Source organism: Hyaena hyaena, unplaced genomic scaffold (genome assembly GCF_003009895.1).
Source record: "Hyaena hyaena isolate Hyena2069 unplaced genomic scaffold, ASM300989v1 scaffold_2, whole genome shotgun sequence".
Taxonomy (NCBI): Eukaryota; Metazoa; Chordata; class Mammalia; order Carnivora; family Hyaenidae; genus Hyaena; species Hyaena hyaena.
The window spans coordinates 5,379,095-5,402,570 of NW_024080634.1; the positions used below are offsets into that span (position 1 = coordinate 5,379,095).

Below are 23,476 nucleotides of genomic sequence, written 5' to 3' on the forward strand. Positions count from 1 at the left end.
AGAAAAAGGCAAACTTTCCCATGCGACAGAGGGAGAAGGACAAATTCCCAACACAATTATCTATATATCTTTTTTCCCCAAATTAATTTTAGTTCTACCACCATGATCTCTAGCCTCTATTTACCTATGACCATCCATTTTCTTTTTGGGGAGCACATCAGTCCATCCTGAACCATTGCTGAGCTTAGAGGAGGGATCCTTAGAGTGAAGAGTTCTGGTTGGTTTTAGGGTATAGCCCTGGGAGAGACAGGCATGATATAGCATCATGAGGGAGCCATCTGGAACCTTTGGCCCCTCTTTTGATGGGGGATGGAGGCAGGGCCCCTGGCTCTAGGGGTAATAGCACTGGATCCTAGAACACAGTTTACTGACATCTGTGCAAGTACCCAGGGCCCAGGGCACATACCCAGTGTCTAACCATGTCTGCCTCACTCAGCCTGATAGGTCTGTAGCCGTGTGGTGCTGGTGATGGGCACAACAAGGCTTCACCGTTATGGGTGTTCTGTGCCAGCAGGTCTCAGGGGACATGGTTCTCACAGCCGTGTTTCTCCCTGCCTGACACCAACGACCTGCAGAGCAGCCATGCACTGCTCGAACTCCTGTGCAGGAGTGTGGGGGTATGGACATGCTGGTCAACAACACGGGCATCGTCTTCCACTCCTCCTCTTTCTGTGTGATCTTCAGAGTAGTGGTACCACCTCCAATCCATAAGGCCCACCTAACACTTGTCACCTGCCTAGAATATTCCAGGATCTCCAGACACACATATTTGTCCCCCTGCCTCTACACCTACACCTATGCTCCTTTCCTGCTTCAAATCCCTCTAACCCCATCTAAAACCAACATTTCCGGAGGACACTGCTTTTCCCCTTCCTCCATTCACAGTAGCTTCTCTCCAGTTTGTGCTCCTCTGGAAGACTGCAACTTATAACCGGATTCAGGACCTCCATCAATTGGGTGTTTCTGTGGCTAAACTAGTGATACGACTTCTTACTCTGCCATCTTGCTCATGTCACTCTTCAGATGGTTTTTGGCCTGAATCTCCCTGATTCTCTCTTCCCTGAATCTCCAGGCTGTTGGCCTGCCTTGCTGACTTGGGACTTGTGAGCATCCATAATTGTGAGTCGTTCCTTACAATTCCTTAAAATAAATCTCTCTCGTTCACTCTTGTCTTCTCTTCCTCTATGCATGTACACACACACACACACACACACACACACACACACACACCCTATCAGTTCATATTTCTCTGGGGATACTAGACTGATTAATGCATATGGCAAAAGAATAAATATTACTCTATAGTGGAATAAAAGTGTTACGTTGGGATTTTGAGCAGAAGAGCCTTTCCTGGATTATCTTGGAGGGCCCACAATGCCATCACATGTACCCTTATTGACAGAAGCAGAGGAAGTTTTGAGGACAAAGCAGAGGCATGTGACCATGGAAGCAGTGAGTGGACTTATGTTGCCACAGGCAAAGACACATCAGCAGCCACTAGAAAGTGGAAGAGCCAAGGTAAGGGCTTCCCTAGAAACCAGAGAGCGCACAGCACTGGAAGCACCTTGATTTCAGACCTCTGGCCTCCGGAGCTTCAAGAGAATAGACTGTTGTTGTTCTAACAGGGTACAGTTGTATCATTTGTTATGAGATCTCCAGAAGAATAAGGTCCCCATGTTCCTTATTTACTTAGCAGTTTGGCCATATTTGTGACTCAGTGTAAGTTTTGCCAGATTACCCTAAAGTTCCCACAGGGAAAACCATCTGGCATTTCTTCCTGGCAGCTCTCCCTAGGATACTGCTTGTACCGAAGTATCGCTCCTGAAGAACAAAGAGTTCAGAAAGTTCCTTGCTGAAAGCAAGGAACACACACAATCAGCAATTTTGTCTCTTCTCTCTCAAACTAAATAAATAAACTTCAACAATTGGAAGGAAGGAAGGAAGGAAGGAAGGAAGGAAGGAAGGAAGGAAGGCAGGCAGGCAGGCAGGCAGGAAGGATAAAGACAGACTTGAAACCATTGTCTGGCTCCAAATTCAGAGCCATCAATGACTATCCTAATATTTTATTGAGAAACTCAAAATAGTCTTATGAATTGTTAATTCTGGACTGCCAGGCTTCTATTCACTAGCTCACACACTGGTGGGCACCTCAGATGTTAAATCTTGGATGAAAAAGACTCACTAGGATCAGACCACAGAGAATGCTAGGAACCCTGAGTCCAGAGAGCAGCCTGCTCGGTCAACAGGACTATCAGAATAGAAGACACTCTCCTCAGGATCGCATCAGAAACATCCCCTGTAGGGGCGCCTGGGTGGCTTAGTCGGTTAAGCGTCCGACTTTCGCTTGGGTCATGATCTCACGGTTCGTGGGTTCGAGCCCCGCGTCGGGCTCTGTGCTGACTGCCAGCTCAGAGCCTGGAGCCTGTTTCAGTCTGTGACTCCCTCTCTCTCTGACCCTCCCCTGCTCGCGCCATCTCTCTCTCTCTCTCTCCTAGAAATAAAAAAAAAAAAAAAAAAAAAAAAAAAGAAACATCCCCTGTAAACACTGACTAGGATCTTCCTCAGTTTTATAAATAAGACAAAGATTAAGTATGGTCAATTCAAAGACAGATTATTAAGCAAAACTTAGTATAGACACTAAAATCAACGTCAGTGTACAGCTGTTTCCGTTTCTTATAATGAATAAAAAGGATATTTCATTTCCAAAAGCAAGTTAGGGTGGAAAATAACTCTCTTCGCTCAACTATAGCACTCAGAAGAATACCTATAGAAGGGAAGAGATCAAATCCAGAATAATACTTGGAATAAATTTAAGATTTTACGACTTAAACAATGACATATTTCCCACAGAAATAATTGCTGACACCACAAACAAGGAAATTCTCAGGACAAGTGCACTTGTCCATATTGCAAACAAAAGGACTGGAAAATAATTATCCTGTATTAGCTATGAAATAAAAAGAGAGGATTAAGATGCCCAAACAGAAAAACAGCATCCAATACCCTGTTGTATCTTTAAGTTTACGTGGAGACATTTATCTAAATATAAAGGACCACCATACGAATTTATGGGTTGAATAGGGTCCTCAAAAAATTCATGTTGACCCTGAGCCTGTGAATGTGACCTTGCTTGCAGACTGGGTCTTTGCAGTTGTCATCAAAGAAACATGAAGTCACACCGGATTAGAGTGGGCCCTATAGAAACTGGTATCTTTTGGGCCGCCTGGGTGGCTTAGTTGGTTAGGCGTCTGACTTCGGCTCAGGTCATGATCTCGCAGTTTGTGGGTTTGAGCCCCGTGTCAGGGTCTGTGCTGACAGCTAGCTCAGAGCCTGGAGCCTGTTTTGGGTTCTGTGTCTCCCTCTCTCTTGACCTTCCCCTGTTCACGCTGTCTCACTCTCTATCTCAAAAATAAAATATTAAAAAAAATTTTTTTAACTGGTTTCTTTACAAGAAGACCATATGAAAACACCCAGGACACCCAGGAAGAATCCCATGTGACAAGGTTGGGTGGTGCTTCTACAAACCAAAGGGATGACAATAATTGCTGACACCCACCAAAGCCTAGGGAGAGGCAAGGAAGCATCCTTCTCCAAAGCCTTCAGAGGTCCACGGCCCTGACCATGGCCTGCTCTTAGCCTTTAAGCCTCTAAAGGCTGAGGACTATTTTTCTTTTATTTTAAGCCACCCAGGCTGTAGTACTTTGTCACGGCAAACACAGGAAATGAATACAATGTGGATACTACCAAACAACAGTGAACCTACCACTATCACAGAAACTTTCCTTCAGGGGCACGCCAGCCCACCAACCCCCAAATCCCATCTCCAAACACATAGTTATCACTTTTGGACTTTTAACAGAAGGATGGTCCTCCTTTCTTAGTGGCACTTCATCTGCTCATTTAAGAGACAAATGCCACTCACTAAGCCAATGGAATTGCCAGATGAAATGACCTTCCAGAGATTTCCTCTGGACATTTCTGAAGATTTCTTATTTATAATCAAGTTAAAATTATTTGAGACAAACTGAGGGCCGATGGGAGGTGTGGGAGAGGAGAAGGGGGTGATGGGCATGGAGGAGGGCACTTGTTGGGATGAGCACTGAGTGCTATATGGAAACCAACTTGACAATAAACTATTAAAAATTTTTTTATGGTTAATTTTTTTTAAATAGTTTATTGTCAAATTAGTTTCCACATAACACTCAGTGCTCATCCCCACAAGTGTCCTCCATGCCCATCCCCCCTCCCCCCCACATCCATCGATGCTCAGCATCCCTCCTCATCAGGGAAATACAAATCAAAACCACACTGAGATACCACCTCACGCCAGTCAGAGTGGCTAAAAAATTTTTTAAATAAAATAAAATTAGTTGAGGTATTAACTTACCACTAAGTTCCTCACAGTAACCTCACAGACCAGAAATTAAAGACATAAAGGCCTATCACCCCCGGATGGGCATGGAGAAGGGCACATCGCACAGTGGATGACATTATGGATGATGTGGGCATTTTGTTGTTTCTGTGGAGATCCTGAAAGAGACAGGTGTTTCAAAAATCTATGTAATGGCCACTCATGGCATCCTGTCTGCAGAGGCCTCCTGCCTTCACTGATGAGGTAGTGCCGAATACTGTTCCTCATGAGGTACAGAAGCTGCAGTGTCCCATGATACAGACGGTGGATATCAGTCTGATTCTTTCTGAAGCGATTCAGAGAATCCACAATGGGAGGTCCATGGCCTACCTTTTCCTGAAACATCACTAATTGCCCCGGTTGACTGTGGGAGCTCCTGAGCAAAACAATGTGGAAAGCAGTTCCTTCAACTTCCATACACAGTATTTCCTTCCAGGGGAGGACTGGAAATAGCTGGATGTCAGATAACCTCTCTTGCCAAGTGTGGTAGGTAGGAGGCATGAAGATGGTCAAGGGGGAGACAGAGTTCATGGATAAATGGTCTAAAATGTCTGCCATTGTCATCCTGTTCATGAAACGAAAGCTACAGACACTTTCCTGATAAGAAGCCCCAAATCTTGTTGATATGGAAAAGGGGCTCAAGACACATAAGGCCTTAACTCCTTAATTTGCAGCTGTTTCCACTGCAGGGAAAGGCTGTCTCCATGTGGGACTTGGTGAGGGAAGCTGAGTGCCCTGCCAGTGTTGCCATTCTAGTTGTCCTCTCCCCAGCTAACCTCACATGAGTCTTTTGTAGAAAACCCTATTTTTCCGTGAGAAGCTGCTGTGCCTACTGCCACTCAACAACAAAGCATGTGCGGCATGACCCCGAGCAAGGCAGTCCGATTAGAGAGTAGCATCCTGTATCTCTCAGTAGCTGCGTTGCCCTTCAATAGAAAATAAAAGAATCTGTGGTCTTGCTAGTCTGTTCACTACACTGCAGAGCTGCCCACCCTCCTGCCTTCATGGTGACTCACTTCTGTCCAGCTGTGCAGAAGACAATATAAAATTAAAATATAAAAATGAAAGATGTTTCAGGTCCATGGCTGGTCCCAAACCCTAGACATTGAGTTTCCATGTGAAGGTTCCATCCCCTTGCTAAGCATCAAAGTCAAATCATTGTTGGAATAATGGACTTAGAAACCTACATTTTTTACATATAGAACTAACTTTACTTTTTGTATGACAAGTGACACTTATCTCAATTGTACTACTTAGGACTGCACTTGACCTTTCTATCCAGCATTTAAAATTACCTAGTCATGAAGCATCTGGATAGCTCAGTCGGTTAAGCATCAGAATCTTGATTTCGGCCCAGGTCATGTTCTCATGGTTTGTGAGACTGATCCCTGTGTCAGACTCTTTGATGACAGCAGGGACCCTTCTTAGGATTCTCTCTCTCTCTCTGCTCTTCCCCTACATGTGTGCATGTGCGTGCTCTCTCACTCTCTCAAAATCGATAAACATTGTTTATAAATTAAAAAATTAATTTTAAAAAAACAGACAGGAGCTCCTGGGTGGTTCAGTCAGTTGAGCATCCAGCTTCAGCTCAGGTCACAATCTCATGGTTCATGGGTTCAAGCACTGTGTCACACTCTGTGCTGATAGCTCAGAGCCTGGAGCCTGTCCTCAGATTCTGTGTCTCCCTCTCTTTCTGACTCTCCCCTGATCACGCTGTTTCTCTCTCTCTCTCTCTTTCTCAAAAATAAATAAAACATTTTTTAAAAATGTAAAAAAAAAAAAAAAAAAAAAGACAGGGACTAATTCCTCTCCAAGGAGGTATATGTCACATACTCCCTAGAAATGTAGAGAAACAGTGGTTTTTCCCAACCTTGGCAATACTGCTCTAGAACAAACAGTGAGGTAGGTCCCAAGGACAGCGCTAAGGGCTCTAAGACCCACATCTCCCAGTTCAGGGGCCTCACCAGTGTGATGGGTACTACAGATCCCCAGTCTTCTAGAAACTCTACTCCAGCCTGGCACAGGCACACTTGATTCCTTTTCAGGCATGGAACTTGGCCTCTCAGACACCACCCATACTCTGGTTCCTGCCACACTGCAGGGAGAAGGTCTTCCTCCAAGTGTACAGTGTTCCCAAAAAGTATTAGCACCGCCCTTTTCCCTCGAGTCCATCTGAACACAGAGGCCTGAAACCAATTCCAGGGCGCCATAGGCATAGCCACCGTGGTGGCCTCAAGAACAGCCCTTACATCCCAGCACATCTGACAAAGCAACTGAGAATACTCAATGGAGAAAAGGCACTGTCTTCAAACAATGGTGCTGGGAGGTTCCTGGGTCGCAATAATTATCCAGTTGAACATCCGACTCTTGATTTCAGCTCAGTTTGTGAATCGTGATCTGGAAGTTCATGGGATTGAGGCCTGTGTGGGACTTCAACTGCAGCTTGGAGCCTGCTTGGGGTTTGTTCTCTCTATCTCTCCCTCTCTCTCAAAATAAAGAAATAAATATTTTTTGAAATGGTGGTGGGAAACTTAGTCACATGAAAAAAATGAAACTAAACTCCTATCTTACACCACTCACAAAAATTAACTCAAAATGGATTTAAGATGTTTACGTGTAAGACTAGAAACCATAGAGGTACCTGGTGGTGGCTCAGTAGGTTAAGCATCCAAGCCTTGGTTCTGTCTCAGAATATGATGGCATCATTAGGAGTTCGAGCCCCGAGTTGGGCTCTGGGATAACAGCATGGAGCCTACTCAGGACACTCTCTTTCCCTCTCTCAGACCTTCTGTGCCTCCCCAGCTCATGAGCACACACATTCTCTCTGTTTCAAAATAAATCCATAAACTTAAAAAAATTATTAGAAATAATAAAATAGATAAAAATTAGGATAAAGTCCCCTTGACATGGTTCATGGCAATGATTTTTTTTTTAAAAAATAGTTTATTGTCAAGTTGGTTTCCATATAACACCCAGTGCTCATCTCCACAAGTGCCCTCCTCCATGCCCATTTCCCCCTCCCCACCAACACCCATCAGTCCTCAGTTTGTTCTCAGCATTCAAGATTCTCTCATGGTGGCAATGACTTTCTGACATGATATCTAAAGCACAAACAACCAAATAAAAAACAAACAACTGGGGCAACATCAAATTAAAAACCTTTGTCACAGCAAAGGAAACCGTCAACAAGATGAAAAGACAACCTACAGAATGGGAAATAATATTTGCAAATCAAATATATACCTAACTAGAGGTAAATATCAAAAAATATTAAAAGTAACACAACACTACAGCAAAAAACAAAAAACAAACAAACAAAAACACCCCACCAGTAACACCAAATAATGCATCTAAAAACATAGGCAAAGGATCTGAATAGACATTTTTCCAAAGAAGATGCAAATGGCCCACAGGTACATTAGAAGGTGCTCAACAGCACTCATCACCTGGGAAATGCATATCAAAGCCATGAGATACCACCTCACACCTGTTAAAAAGATCATCATCAAAAACACAAGAGATAAAAAGTGCTGGTGAGAATGTCAACCAAAGGGAACTCTTCTGCACTCCTGGTAAGAATGTAAGTTGATGCCACCACTATGGAGAACAGTATGGAGGTTCCTTTAAAAATGAAAAGTAGAGGATAGCCTGGCTGGCTCAGTCACAGGAGACTCTTAATCTTGGGGTCATGAGTTCAAGCTCCACGTGGGGTGTAGAGATTACTAAAATAAAGAAAACTTAAAAATAACTTAAAAAAACTAAAAGAAACTAAATAACTAAAAAACTTGAAAAAAAAACTTGAAAAAAGCTTTAAAAAAAAACCCTCAAAATAGAACTACAATCTGATGCAGTAATTCCACTTGTGGGTATATGGGAAATGGAATCGAAGAGACAGGTGAGTTCCCATGTTTATTACAGCATTATTTATAATAGCTAAAACATGGACACAACCTAAATGTACATAGACAGACAGATGGATAAGGAAACTGTAGTATATACACGGTAGAATATCATTCAACCACAAAAGGAAGGAAACCTGCTGTTTGTGACAACACAGATAAACTTGGAAGGCCTCCCTGATTCCCCATGTAAAATATCTACCAACCCATTATCCTTTGTCACAGCACCCTGTTTATTGTCTTCAAGGTACTAATCATGATCGACTTTATGTGTTTGTTGACTGGCATACAGTCCATCTTTCCACTTGAATATATATTCATAGGGGGCAGCAAACTGGCCATCTCCTTTGCCATCATATCACCAGCACCAAGCACAGGGTCAAAGCTAAATGAACAGGGAATGGATGGATGAATGAATGGATACACAGATGAATGAATCTGTACCAAATCCATTTACGGGATATCCTCCCCCTTTCAGAAGGTACTTAGTGGTGATGTGTCCTGCCCTTGATATCAAGCAGGAACACAGTTCCCCAAGCTCAACACTGTGCTCCCACACAAGTCCCTAAAGTGCACTTCACCCACTGCGATATCCACACCTTGGTAACAGTTGCTCCAGCATCTGACTTCCCAAGCCCAAGCCTCTTCTCCATCTTCGAAATGTAGTCCGTGTACTAATACCTTTGAAGCCGTCTACCTGTGTAGTGCAGAGCACTGGCCCACGCTCCTTTGAGAAAAGCTACGTGTATCTGCTAATACCAATCATCAAAGGATTCCTTTCTTTCATCACAGGCACTAAAAGATCAAAACTGTACCTCTTCCTGATACAGACCTTCTGAAGAGTTTCCGTCTTCTGATCCGCCTTGTTCTTCCTCTTCCCATCTTTACACTAAAACTGCAGTTTCTGCTCAGGTGCCCCATCTAAAGAAAAAGCTTTTTTTTTTTTTTTTTTTTTTAATATTTTTATTTATTTCTAGGAGAGAGAGAGAGACAGCGTGAGCAGGGGAGGGTCAGAGAGAGAGGGAGACACAGACTCTGAAAAAGGCTCCAGGCTCTGAGCTGGCAGTCAGCACAGAGCCCGACGCGGGGCTCGAACCCACGAACCGCGAGATCATGACCTAAGCGAAAGTCGGACGCTTAATCGACTAAGCCATCCAGGCGCCCCAGAAAAAGCTTTTTCTTTGCCTTTCTTTCCAGATGTATGATAATCACTGCTCTTTTTACCTACAAGGACTTAAGCACACAAGCTTATATTATTTGGAAAACCCTTTCTCTAGTGCTTTCATACACAAAACATTTATACTGTGAGCTAAATCATCACTCCTTAAACAGTAAGGAAGCCCCCATTATACTGCTCCCTCTAAAACAGTCCTATCTTGAGGAGCCTGGGTGGCACAGTTAGTGAAGAGTCTGACACTTGATCTCAGCTCATCTCATGATCTCACAGTTTCTGAATCTGAGCCCCTCAACGGGCTCTACACTGATGGTGGGGGAGTTCTCTCTCTAAATAAATAAATAAACTTAAAAATTTTTTTAATAAAAAATAAAGAAATATAAGCTTTATTTTAAGATGCTACTAAATATTAATCGTTGACATCCTCATAATTGATTTCACAACTGTGTGCTTTGGTGACTTACATATCTCAATTCCAATCAACATTTACTAAGCACCAACCTAACATACTTTGAAAAAAACAGTAGCCACGAAGTTTCCATCACCTAGGAAATCTTAGAGGAAAAAAAAAATCTGGGCTCCTGAGTGGCCCACTTGGTTAAGAGTCCAACTCTTGATTTCAGCTCAGGTCATGATCTCACATTTTGTGAGACAGAACCCCACATCAGCTCTTCGCTACCATTTTAAAATAAAAAAAAAAAACCCTCTTTCCATGTGAAGTAAATAATTTGTTCTTAGAAACAGGATCCTGAAATCAATATAAGTAATGGGGGTTTGCAACAGATTACGGAGGGAATGAGAGCCAAGAAGCCAGACAAAACAAATAAATGATTGTAAAATCTAAGATGACTATTGGAATATTACTTGGCAGTCAAAAAGAACGACATCTTGCCATTTGTGACTATGTGGATGGAACTAGACTGTATTGTGCTAAGCAAAATAAGTCCGAGAAAGACAAACATGTGACTTCACTCATATGTGGAATTTCAGAAACACAACAGAAGAATATAGGGGAAGGGAGGGAAAAATGAGATAAAAACACAGAGAGAGGAACTATAAGAGACTCTTAAATACAGAGAACAAAGTGAGGGTTGAAGGAGGGGAATGGGCTGGAGGTGAAGGGCATCAAGGGTGATACTTGACAGGATGAGCACTGGGCGTTATATGTAAGTGATGAATCACTGGGTTCCACTCCTGAAACCAATACCACACTATGTGTTAACTAACTTGAATTTAAAAACAGTAAAAGGAGGGGTACCTGGGCGGCTCAGTCAGTTGAGCGACAGGCTTTGGATAGGTCCTGATCTCCCAGTTGCTGACTTTGAGCCCTGCATGAGGCTCCCTGTCAAGCAGCTTCGTTTGGATCCTAAGTCCCCCTCTCACTCTGTCCATACCCTGCTCAGTCTCTCTCAAAATAGTCGGTTTTCAAGAAATAAATTAATAAACATTTTATCGCAAACACAGAAACAAACATAAAGTCACTATTGCAGTCTCTACATGCCACGTCTTTGGAAGACTAATAAATGAAATCCATTCAACACACCAGCATCACACACACAATGGGGTGGAGTATCACAGCCATTTACAAGAAGGTATGTGCGGTGTTCAAGACACATTACATGGAAAAATTAAGCTGCAGAATCTTCAATGACGCCTTTGGGCTTCGCTGTGGACACATGCTGCATGTTTATAAAACAAGAGAATTTAAGGAAGGACATTCAAAAACGTGCCCGGGGAGGGGCCGTTACTATTACTTTTCTACCCTCCCATTCTCTGACTTCCGTGTGTCTGAACACATAAGTGACCTAACATGAATATTACTTAGGGGCATATGTAGCACTGGAACCACACGCACGACTGGTTTTAGAATCAACGCAGAAATAACGGGACGGAAACAGTAGGAAGCCCAGGCACCACGACGACCCCACCCCAGCAGCGGAAGGCTCCCTCATCTACCCCAAGTCCCCTCCGGGGCCCGGCGCTCCGCCCGCACCAGGACGCCGGGTGACAGCGCGACGGACGGCACGGACCTCGCTTCACAGGCGCAGAGTCGCGCGGGAGGCGGGTCACGGCCCCCGCGGTACGAACTCCCGGCAGGCCTCGCGCACCCCCGGAGCGACTCAACCGCGGTCCAGGGGCTACACCCGCTGAAGCACGTCCGGCTGACGGAGGTTACTGCAGTCGCAGCGTAACGCCAGGGCCGCTGGGGGTCTGCGAGCTGAGCTGTTCTCTTCACACCCAACTGTGAAAGCACACGGGGCTCCAGCGCGCCCCGATCCCGGGACCCGGACCCCCGGTTCACCACCGTCCGTCGCCCCGTAGTCCTTCCGGCTCACCTCGGCGGCGGCGGGCACAGCGAGGCTAAAACAGCGCCGCAGAGACACGCGAGTTGTGGAAAGAGCCCCGGCAGCTGAGGGAGAGGCCCAGTTCAGTCCCGCCCGCCGCGAGTCCTGACCAACCAAGTCCTCAGTCGCCCCGCGGACGTCTCCAGGGGCTGGAGCGCCAGCCTCCCAGCGTGCGCCTGCGCCTGCGCGCGCGTGCGCCCAGTGTCCCGGAAGCGCCAGGGTCTCGCCGCCCCGCCGGGGTCTGAGGTGAGTAAACCCTGCGGCCCCGCGTGCGAGGAACCTGAGCTCGGTGGAGCTGGCCTGCGGAGTCCTTCCTTCCCTAAGAGGGGACGAAACCGGCCCCTAAAGCCGCCAGGCTCCGACTTCATTCCCAACCCAGCGACCTCCGCCTCGCACTCGGGCCCACGTAGCGTCCGGCCCTACCTAGCAACTTTTGCTTCGCCCCCGCCTCGCCCTTCCCTTCGCCGGCTGGCCCGGCCTCGCCCCTTTCCTAGGCTTCCCCGCCCCACTTCAGCGTCTTTCGACTAGCGCTCTCAGTCCCAGCCTTGCCGAAGTCCGGCTCCGTCCTGGATGTGAAGTTCAGTTTCTGCCTCCTTCCCCGCCTTGACTGCGATCTTCGCCAGTGACTTGCTTCCAAAGAGTACATTGTGGAAAGGGGAGAAAATCAACTCCAGAGGAGACACCCTGCAGATACTGCCATGGTCGCTGATGAGGGTGACCAGTAAGCATCTATGGCAGGTGCCCCAGATTTAAGAAGGGTAGTTCATCTCTGTGGTATTCGTCCCCCAAACTCATTACCTCAGTTCCTCCTTGAGGAAAATATCAGGCAAACCCAAAAACACCCGACCGTGTTCTTGGACAAAAGCTATTCGTGTAAAACATGTGAACACGGAGAATCTCTCATAAACCAGAGAAAACTAAGGAGACGTGCCAGCTACGTGTAAAGTGCTATTCTGGAGGGCATCCTGGAAAAGAAAAAGGGATTTAGGGGAAAAGCTAGTAAAATCCAAATAAAGCACGGAGCTTAGCCAATACTACTGTTCCGTGTTGCCTTTTTACTTGTGACAAATGTGATCAACAATAGTAAGACGTTAATAATTGGGAGAATTTGACGAGAACCATATGGGATTTCTCTACTATATTTGCCACTTTTCAGTATATTTATCTGAAATTACGTTTATGAAAAGTAAGGGAGGGACTGGAAATAGATCCAGATTTGGACCTATGGTTCATGCTGTCATCAAGGGTCAAGGCTCTTTCTAATTTTCACCTGTTAGTTTGTTTCCTCATGGTGTCAACACAGTTTTGCTACAACTCCAAGCATCACATTCTCACACAAATGCATTCAAGACAGAAAGGAAAGGATCAGATGAAACGAGATTTTTTTCTTTTATGAGGGAGGAAAATAATGTCTACTCCCATTTTCTAGATGGGAATTGACAAAGATGCTCCCCTTCAGCAAACTCCAGCCAGGCTGTTCTGGGGCTTCTTCTCAACTGGAGCTCAACCCTGGGCTATACAAAGTACAAACAGCACAACTGATTTCATCCACTCCCCCCACACATACTAAAAGACTTAACATTATATTCTTAAAAAGCAAACGCTAACATAGTTTCTTCTTTTTTAAATTATTTAAATGTTTAATTATATTTGAGAGAGAGAGACCGTTTGACAACAAGCTCCGAGTTGTGGGCACAGAGCCTGGTGCTGGGCTCAATTTCATGAACTGTGAGATCATGACCTGAGCTGAAGGCAGACGCATAACTGACTGAGCTTCCCTGGTGTCCCTAATATAGTTTCTAATACCTCAAGCCACATCCCTAAGATAGCCCTGGCCCTCTATACCTGCCAAAAGAATTTACCATTTGTTTGAAACAACAACTTATAATAGGCCCTTCACCACCCTTTCTTAGAGGATTTAGTAAAAAGGATTCACAATTTGTGAGTCCTTCCTCTGTCCATTTTAGGTATGTATCTATCTCCTACAACTCTGTTGTGTCTTTCTCAAGGTCTCGAAAGCCATTCCTTTGAAATGTAATCAACAGAAAGATAGGGCCTCTGTATGGGGGCACCTGGGTGGCTCAGTCGGTTAAGTGTCCAACTTTGGCTCAGGTCATGATCTCACAGTTCACGCGAACAAGCCCCGCGTCGGGCTCTGCTGACAGCTAGCTCAGAGCCGGCAGCTGGCAGCAGATTCTGTATCTCCTTCTCTCTCTCTGACCCTCCCCTTCTCATGCTCTCTCTCTCAGAAATAAATAAAACATTAATAATTTTTTTAAAAAAAGAAAAGATAGGGCATCTGTCGCCAGACACTGTGTAACCCACATCTCTGCCCTAATGCCATTTACATGACCCACTCGGTCATTTTTCTTTTCCCTGACTACTCAAGCCCCTCCATTCCCCTCTCTACACCCTCATTCTCCCTTTAAAACATGCAGCCACTTGTGTACAAGTCCAAATTGAGTTCAGATCATGCTGGACCCACTTCTCTATTTCAGTAGTATATTACTGATTAAAATCTGCCAAGTCCAGGGGAAATCGCATCGGGTTTCATCCAGAGTTACCTTTGTGTTTCCTTGGACTCTGAGGACTGTTTCCCGGCTGTCACATGGTCTCTCTGGAATTGGACCTTAGGGCAGGGGGTGAATTAAATTTTAAAACAAACAAGAAAATTGCACAAATAGGTTAACACATTCCCATGTGTGCTCCCTTCACCCACCCTCCCCAGATGGTGCCATTTTACAATATTCTACAATGATATCAAATGAAGACATTGCCATTGGAACAATACAGTTAACTAGAGGCTAATTTTACAAAACTTCCACCAGATTTCACGTGCATTCTTCTTTTATATGTCATTCTGTGGAATTTTACCACATGGCTGTTACTAATGGTACTCTTTCTCGCAGGAAGCTGATGATCCCACACCATTTCATATTCAAGCAGGAGTGATGATGAAAACAAACTTCTTTGGTACCTGAGTCATGTGCACAAAACCGCTGCCTCTAATGAAACCCCAAGGTAGGAGTGATGCGGGGCCCAAGCGGTGGTATTTATGGCATGATCTAACGAGTGCCTTCCATTTCAGTCCACTCACATTCGTAAAGGATAGGGCTACACAGGTCCTAGATGACCTGGTGTCTCACCGACTACACAGTACAGCTACATTCACTGTCTCCCCAGTTTTTCCAGATGGGGGAAGGCACCGTTCACTCCATTGCACCCCTAGGAATTCTGACTAAAGGCTTAAAGGCATGGCTCCAGATCCTTGCCTAGAGATTATCCCTGCTTCCCACGTCCACAGGTGCTGCCCTTGTCCCAGGACCACTGTATGAATTAGAAGAAAAGGAAGTTGGGAGGATGTGGGGAAGAATCCTATACTCAGTTTGGCATTTTCCCTACCCCCCTGCCCCAAGATTCCCCAGCAAAGCTGAAAATTGTGTCCAGTGGGGGATCCCCCTCGGCACCACTCATGTGGAGTGTGAATCCATGCTCATGAATGTGTGTAGGCCTACATACCCTTATCTCCTGTTTGACACAAACTTGGTTTCAGATGCCTGTTACAGTTCTCTGTGGAATCACTTCTCTGCAGGTGAAAATGTGTTGCTTGGCCTGCAGAAATGTAACTCATCAGTGCAAATTGTTCCAATATCTTCTGTTCTCATCTGGCTCACTGCTTGAACACCAGCACCTTCTGCCTAAGAAAACTTCGTCCAGAAATAATGTCTTGTCCGGACCATTAGTAGCCTCCCAGGCTACAACCTTCAACCCAACTGGCCAGCTGTGGACAGTGTCTCCCAGAACCTTCTACAACTTTGGTCTGTCTTGCAGAGAAACATAAGGGCCCTTGGCAATTTTTTGCCTCAGAGGGTGCAAGGGTCCATGTCCACAATTATCCCATGTCTGCATTGCTCCATCTCCCCCACTTCCACTCATGTCATAGATTCACTGGCCACTTCCCACAAACACAGCAGAATAGCCACCTGCAGAACTCAGTCCCAGGCCGACCCTGGAAGCGATTCTAATGGCGGGAATTGGCATCCCTATTCTAATCTCTCCCCGTAATCTCCATAGTGACTTCCATAGGGCCACACCCTGTATAGGAACTCTTGAATCCCAGATTCCCACTGCTTCTCTCCATGACCATATTCTGAGGCCATAACACATTATAGACATACAACATAGAGACCCAAACAGACAGCAATCACCATGCAAGTCAGGCCACTCTACTGATTGGTTTTTACCATCCTTGAGCAGAGCAGATGTAACTGCCTAAACAAGTCAGTTTTTTCTTGGTCTGTAGAGACCTGTCTGTAGAGCATGGCCCAAGAGACCATGAGACCCTCAGGTGGTCCCAAAGGTGGCCTTAAGGAGAAAGAGGTACTCTGCTCATGAAGGCAGTAAGTGTCCCTTACATTCTCCTTAGCCTGTTCTCGGACGAACCATTTCCCATTTCCTGTGTAGCATCTGTCCAGCGCCTTCCCCTAGAACATGTCTCAGGCATCATCAGAGATATTATGGGTATGACAAGTTTCAAGATCGTGTCTTGTCCCTGACTAAATCAGGCAGTCTTCATTGGTGCTCACAGCAAAATAATAATACTTACGTGGAAATTTTCTAGTACAAAATCTTAGTGAAATTGGAATTCATCTTTCCTGTGCCTTTCTCCATAAAAAAATGTTATTTTGTCTTGTGTTATAGGCAGAGTGGTCATGTGTCTAGCGTAGTGAGCCACAGATTGCTTAAAAACTGCAGCCCAGGCACCCTCCTACACTGTTGGTGGGAATGTAAACTGGTACAGCCCCTCTGGAAAACAGTGTGGAGGTTCCTCAGGAAACTAACAATAGAACTCCCTTATGACCCAGCAATAGCACTGCTAGGAATTTACCCAAGGGATACAGAAATGCTGAGGCATAGGAGCACATGTACCCCAATGTTCATAGCAGCACTCTCCACAATAGCTAAAACATGGAAAGAGCCTAAGTGTCCATCAACAGATGAATGGATCAAGAAGATGTGGTTTATCTATACCATGGAATACTACATGGCAATGAGAAACAATGAAATCTGGCCATGTGTAGCAACATGGATGGACCTTGAGGGTGTTATGCTGAGCGAAATAAGTCAGGCAGAGAAGGACAAATATCATATGTTTGCACGTATAGGAGGATTAGGAGGAACTTGACGGAGGAACAAGGGGGAGAAGAAGGGCGGAAATGGTGGGGGAAAGGGAGAGAGGCAAACCATGAGAGACTCTTGAATGCTGACAAAAACTGAGGACTGATGGATGTGGGGGGGAGGGGGGATGGGCATGGAGGAGGGCACTTTGGGGATGAGCACTGAGTGTTATGTAGAAACTAATTTGACAATAAACTATTTGTAAAAAAAAAAAAAAAAAAAAAAAACTGCAGCCCAGGACTGCAGCAGAAGTTCAGAAGTGAGGCCATCACGGAGGAGGAGCTGGTGGGGCTCATGAATAAGTTCGTGGAAGACACAAAGGAAGGTGGGCTGGCCTGAGGCTGCATATGGAGTGACAAAAATTGGTGTCACGGTCCTGTCCAGAATCCATGCCAGGACACAGTGAGCAGAGAAGAGGGGACAGGATCCTCCTGAATGCCTGCTGCCCTTGGTGGTTGAGAGCAGACATGGCTGGACCTAAAGCATCTAAAATCCCAGAAGAAGGAGAGAGACCCTCATCTCCTTGCCCGTTTGCCCCCGGATGCTTAGGAGCCTCACGGGAAGTTTGTTAAAGAGAAGAAATGTCAATAATGGTGAGCTTAATTCATAGCTCTGTCCATGGGCCCCTCTGTGATTCCCCATCCCTTGCCCAAAAGGACTCTTCCAATGTCAAGACTATCCCTATCCAAAACAAAAGTGTAAAATATCCCTACTAGTATTTAATTTGCTTGGCTGATAATTCCTTGAAAATTTTTTTTATTTCATCTGTGAAAAGGCAGAGACAAAATAAATCAGTGAAATAATGAACAGCAGAAATTATTAAATGGTTCTTTATGAATGCCTGTATTTACAGACTATATATGCAAAACTACCTGAGAAATCTAATATGCCTATTTAGATCAAGAGAAGTTACAGTTTAGTTCAAGTGTAGGTAAACATAGAGACAATCATTTTTTACCTTTGCAGGCTATTCAGTCCCTATAGGATATACTCAGATCTGTTGTTGAAGCTGAAAAGAACCCAAATCCAAAATGTAAAGCATGGTTGGATGTGCCTAGCAGCATATTTCACCAGCCTCTAAGATAGCCTGGGTAACACATCTGCTGCGGCCCCTTAAAATACCAGACTCCCTGGGAAAAACAATTGCCAAGTGTGAAATGGAGTGGGCACTCACGATATGTCCATATGGCAATCTGAGACAAAGCAGGGATTGGGTATGGACTGGATGTGCATCATGAGTCCACGTGACAGGGCCCAGGATACCTAAGTGACAAGATTCTTCCTGCCCAAACCAATCCTGGCTCCTCTGGGCCTGAATGAACATCCAACCCCTCCTCGCTTCACAGGAACATCCCTGTTCTAAAGATGCCTCTGCTTACTGATTACTTTTCACTCTTGACCAGGGATTTTCAGGCTTACCCAAATGAAAGGTGATAGACCCATAAAGCAAGGGCATGGTCCTCATTTTAAAAGTTTTTCATTTCAAGAGGCACCTGGGTGGCTCAGTCGGTTAAGCACCCAGCTTCTGCTCAGGTTGTGATCTCATGGTTTGTGGGTTCGAGCCCCATGTCGGGCTCTGTGCTGATAGCTAGCTCAGAGCCTGGAGCCTGTCTTCGGATTCTGTGTCTCCCTCTCTTTCTGTCCCTCTCCTGCTCACACTGTCTCTCTCTCTCTCAGAAATAAATAAAACATTAAAAATTTTTGTTTTTAAAGTTTTTCACCTCAAAAGGGCTAATAATTTCCTCCCTGTGAGCTCGTATTTCTAAACTGACCATGAGGAAACTCAATTTATAGAGCAACCCAATAGAATCTCACCTGCTACTTTGGCTATCCATCACAAACATCTTCTTTCCTGGATACCCTAAAAATGGCACCAGATATATATAACATTGAGTAACTGTCATCTTGGAATAACCCAAGACGTAGACAGTCTAGGCAAGCAGGATTATACAACCGTTAACTATTCCAAGCAATGCCTTGGCCCTCAGTGACCTTCATAAACATTCCCTTCCCTGGGGGCCTACGGGGAATCACACAGAAGAAGGAGCCCTGCCTAAGCCCAAGAGTCACCAAACACCGAAGGCTCTATTTCTCCCTCTTGAATTTCTCTTAAAAAGCAAGGTGATCTGTGTCCCCAAAGGCAGTTCTCCTGTGTAAGCAATTTCACTGCATCTTGGAAGAAAGCAACTTTATCCGTTCCGTAGAGGAGGGACACATTCCCAAGACAATATCTGTACTCCTTGATTTCTGCTCACGTTTTCCCAAAATAATAATGGCTCGCCTACCATGAATCTCAACCCCCTACAAACCCATGACCAGCCACTTTCTTTGGGGAGCACAGCAGTCCAACCAGAACCAATACTGGGCTCTGAGGATGGATCTTAAGAGGACACAGTGCTGGTTGGGCTCAGGGGGAAGCCCCAGAAGGTACAGAATTGGTGTAGCATCATTAGGGAAACTTCTAAAATGGTTACCACTCTTACATGGTGGGATGGCAGCCACAGCGGTTCATGTTACCATTACCGTATCCTCTTTTCAACCTGGAAAAATTCTAGTTAGGATAACGAAAAGCAAATACTATCCCACCTGCCCCATACTTCAGAAACCAGCATACGAAGAACCATCTTGAATGACTTACACCATATCCCTGTGGGTTCAGTACTCATTCAAAAGGCCAATATTTGCTGTTTTTGGCCTAGAAGGACAAGCCAGAAGAGAATTGTAACCATAAGGTCACAATAGTAGATGTTCATTTTTCTTACGTTTTCTTATGTCTAACTTCAAAAGGCGTTTCACTGAAATATTTAGCCACAAAAAAGATAAGAATGTACACCAGCCAGGTGCCCACCACCAATCTTAACCAGTCAATCAGCATCAAGGTTACATAAATCCCTTCCCACGTTCCATAGTTTTTCCCTCCCATTCTCCCAAACCCCTCATCCAGAATTTGAAAGTTATTCTTTTATTTAATATTTTAATGTTTATTTGAGTGAGAGAGAGAGAGAAGCACAAGGGGGGGGGGGCGGGCAGTGAGAGAAGGAGACAGAATCCAAAGCATCCTACAGGCTCCAAGCTGTCAGCACAGAGCACAACTGGGAGTCGAACTCACAAACCGTGAGATTATGACCTGTGCCAACATTGGACACTTAACCGATTAGGCCACCTAGATGCCATGATAATCATTCTATTTAGAGAAATAAGCTGTTGTTCCTCTTTATTCTCTTTAAATTGTTCTTTGGTTTTATTTCAAAAAGATATTATGGTATCCTCATCCTCAAGGTCATGATCTCACAGTTCATGGGTTCGAGCCCCACTTCGAGCTCTGTGCTGACAGCTTAGAGCCCAGAGCCTGCTTTGGCAGAGAGAGAGGGTTGCACAACATTGTGAATATAGTAAAAATCACTGAATTGTACACTTTAAAAATGTGAATTTTCAGAGTACAGGTCTTCTATTTCCTTGGCTGGATTCATTCTTAGGTATTTTGTTCTTTTTGATGCAATCGTGGTGGGATTGTTTTCTTGATTTCTCTTTCTGCTAGTTTATTGTTGGTGGATAGAAATGCAACAGCTTTCTGTATATTGATTTTGTATCCTGCAACCTTACTGAACTCATTTACCAGTTCTAGCAGTTTTTTGGTGGAGGTCTTTGGGTTTTCTATATATAGTACCATGTGATCTGCAAAGAGTGAAAGTTTTATTTCTTCCTTGCCCATCTGGATGCCTTTTATTTCTCCCCCTCCTCTTCTTCCCCGTCCTTGCCTGACTGCTGTGGCTAGGGCTTCCAGTACTGTTGAATAAAAGTGGTAGGAGGGACATCCTGGTCTTGGTGCTTATCTTAGTGGAAAAGCTTTCAGTTTTTCCCCAATGAGCATGATGTTGGCTGCAGGGTTTTCGTATATGGCCTTTATTATGTTGAGATATGTTTCCTCTAAACCTACTTTGTTGAGAATTTTTATCAAGAATAGATGTTGTACTTTGTCAAATGCTTTTTCTGAATCTATTGTGGTAGCCATATGGTTTTTATCCTTTTTCTTGTTAATATGACGTATCACTTTGATTAATTTGTGAATATTGAGCCACCCTTACAACTGGGGAATAAATTGTACTTGGGTCGTGTGAAAATAAATAAATAAATAAATAAAACTTTGAAGTGTTTTCTAAAAATCTCTTGTCAGTCCAGAAGCTTAATAACTTGCACCCTTCATATTAGAAAAGATTAATCTCCAGGGAATGTGATGAATGTTAAATCATCAAAGGTCACCAAAACCAGCTTAGAATTACAGACTCTGAATTGCCTTGAGAATCAAGTAATGCACTTGAAGTTGGTGATCCCAGATGAGATGATGTCTAAATTGCCCTGTGTTGTGTAGGTCACTGTGGCTCTGCTGTAGGACAGTGAGATTTGGAGAGGAAGAGATAGTGAGAGATTTCCTAAAAATAGATCCCTGGTCACATACAGAGTAATGGTCTGGACCGTAAGCCCGACACACACCCACCAGAGCAGGAGTCCTTTCTTATGTAGTTGACGTGCCTTTTACAGTGACTGTGACACGGCAATCCTTTTACAGACTACTGCATACACAGTGCCACACACTCACAATCACACACACAGTCTCTTTCTCACACACTCACATTCACACACATCACACACTCACATGCACTCACACACCCATAACACAAGGATATCAGGACGGCCCACATACTTATTTGTTCATAGGCTGTGTGTATTTCTGGGCACCACCCTCCCCATTAGATCATTTCTCTGACGTCATCTGAGACATTGTGAGTGTTACAGGAGTCAAGACTGTATCATTTCCTATTATGCTAAGTGAAATTAGTCTGGAAGAGAAAGACAAATATCATATGACTTCACTGAGATGATGATTTTAAGATACAAAACAGATGAATACAAGGGAAGGAAAGCAAAAATAATATAAAAACAGGGAGTGGGACAAAACATATGAGACTATTAAATATGGAGAACAAACAGAGGGTTACTGGAGGGGTTGTGGAAGAGGGGATGGGTTAAATGGGTAAGGAGCAGTAAGGAATCTACTCCCAAAATCATTGTTGCACTAAATGCTAATGAACTTGGATGTAAATTTTAAAAATTAAAAAAAAAAAAGAGGAAAAACACTGCATCGAGTCCTTCACTTATATAAGAAGACTACACTAACACTCCCAGCATACTGGTAATTGTCTCCCAAATGGCCAAATGCAGGAATGTTGCTACTTATCATTCTCGTGCAAGTGATTCTATGTGAGTATTTGCATTGTATTTTAGGCACAGTGGTCTCTGTGTCTAGCATAACAAGCTTCGTAGCTCTTGAGAACTGCAGCGCAGAACTGCAGCAAAAGTCCAGAAATGAAACCATCACAGAGGAGAGGCTGGAGGAGCTCATGAACGAGTTCGTAGAAGACACAAAGAGTAGGGTGCACAGGAAGGAGCCTGGTCTGATATGAAAGCACTCACATATGGAGTGTCAAAGATCAGTGTCACGGTTCTCTGCAGAATCTATCCCAGAAAACTGAGTGAGCAAGGGAGAGAGACAGGATTCTCCTGAATGCCTGCTGCTCTGGGTGGGTGAGAACAGACATGGGTGCACATACAGCTACTAAAAGCCCAGAAGAAGGAGCAGAGATCCCTGTCTACCTGGCCCTTTAGCCCTCAGATGCTAAGGGCCTTCACGGGGAGTTTGTTACTGAGAAGAAAGCTGAACAATGAGGACTCTGCCCTCAGTTCCCTCCATGGGTGTCATTAAGACACCCAACAGGATTTGACAAAAGGATTCTTACACTGTGAACAATGTCTTTATCCAAGAATATAAATAAATTAAAGGAAAAATCAGGGTCCATACCAAATACTCACGTTGAATTGCCTACTAATTCTGTGAAGTCTTTTGTGAGTTCTTCTGTGGTATATAAAGAGACAACATGAAACTGATGAAGATAATAAATGAACATCATAGATGAATAAATAGTTCTAAATAGTGAGCAAATTGTTTCATGCCAACCAGCCCAAAGTCTAACACACCATAGCCAGATCAATAGAAGGGACAGTTCAACTCAGGGGTAAGTGAACATTAGGGAATGAGCCAAAGAGTGAATACTTTTGCCTTTGCACACCAATGGTCTCTGTTGGACCTACTCAACCCTGCCGTTATAGCTTGAAAGCGAACACAGATGACTTATAATCTCATGAATGGGGCTGGGTACCCCTCACAAGCCTATTTTATCAGCCTCTACTATGACCTGGACAACCCCACCACAGATAGACATCACTGTTGTCTCTTTAAATATCAAAGTCATTAGAGAAAAAAATTGCCTCAAGGTGAGAAATGGGAGTGGGCACTAGATGTGCATCCATAAGACACCTACGACAAGGGGGAAAGTGAATATGGATTGGTATCAATGCCTATGAAGGAATTACTGTCAAATGTCCTCACGGTGAATGTGCTAGTATGTAGGGA

The 23,476-nt window shown here is 44.4% G+C and overlaps 1 pseudogene; it reads left to right on the top strand.

Moving 5' to 3' along the window:
* The first annotated feature begins 619 nt into the window (after positions 1 to 619).
* On the top strand, positions 620 to 22,731 carry LOC120230217 (annotated as a pseudogene).
* Positions 22,732 to 23,476: the final 745 nt, after the last annotated feature.